This window comes from Pteropus alecto, unplaced genomic scaffold, assembly GCF_000325575.1.
Source record: "Pteropus alecto unplaced genomic scaffold, ASM32557v1 scaffold2869, whole genome shotgun sequence".
In the NCBI taxonomy this organism is placed as follows: domain Eukaryota; kingdom Metazoa; phylum Chordata; class Mammalia; order Chiroptera; family Pteropodidae; genus Pteropus; species Pteropus alecto.
Genome location: NW_006442169.1, coordinates 1 through 870, shown reverse-complemented (window position 1 = coordinate 870; position 870 = coordinate 1). Strand labels below are relative to the sequence as shown.

The 870-nt window shown below is 33.9% G+C and overlaps 1 pseudogene; it reads left to right on the top strand.

The window, feature by feature from the left end:
- The first annotated feature begins 746 nt into the window (after positions 1 to 746).
- LOC112470120 lies at positions 747 to 862 on the top strand (annotated as a pseudogene).
- The last annotated feature ends 8 nt before the right edge of the window (positions 863 to 870 follow it).

Here is an 870-nt window from a genome sequence, read left to right as displayed (position 1 = left end):
ATTACTCAGCCATAAAAAAGAATAAAATCTTGCCACCTGCACCAACATGAATGGATCTAGATGGTATTATGCTGAATGAAATAAATCAGAAAAAAACAAATACCGTATGATTTCACTTATATGTGGAATCTAAAAAACAAATGAACAAACAAAACAGAAACAAACTCATAGATACAGACAACATTTTTATGGTTGCCAGATAGGAAGGGAGGTCAGGAAGAGAAGTAAAAAGGGGAAAGTGATTAAGAAGTACAAATCGGTAGTTACAAAATAGTCATAGAGATATAAAGATAGCATAAGAAATATAGTCAATAATATTGTAATAACTAGGGTGTCAAAGAGTACTAGATTTATCAAGGTGATAACTTTGTGAGTTATATAAATGTCTAATTACTATGTTGCACACCTGAAATTGATATAATATTGTATGTCGACTGTAATTGAAAAATAAAAAATTGTTTTAAAAATTTGAAGAAAATTAGGGAAAAAAATATTTGAGTGCCTTTTATGTGCCCAGCATTGTTCTTCGTGCTAAGGGTATAGCAGTACACAAAAGAGACAAAACCTCCTGTCTTCAGGAAGGTTGCATTCTGATCAGAAGAGACAGGTAATAAATATATCAACAGTAAAATATCCACTGCGTGGAGTGGTAGAAATGTTATGGGAAAAAATAATAAAGCAAGGAAAGAGAATTAGGGAAGCAGGTGGAAGTAGTGTAAGTTGTAATTTTAAAGTGCTCATAGATGATCTACGGCCATGCCACCTTGAACAAACCTGATCTCGTCTGATCTCGGAAGCTAAGCTGGGTTAGGCCTGTTTAGTACATGAATGGGAGACCTAGGAAGACCAGGTGCTGTAGATGTAAAAAAA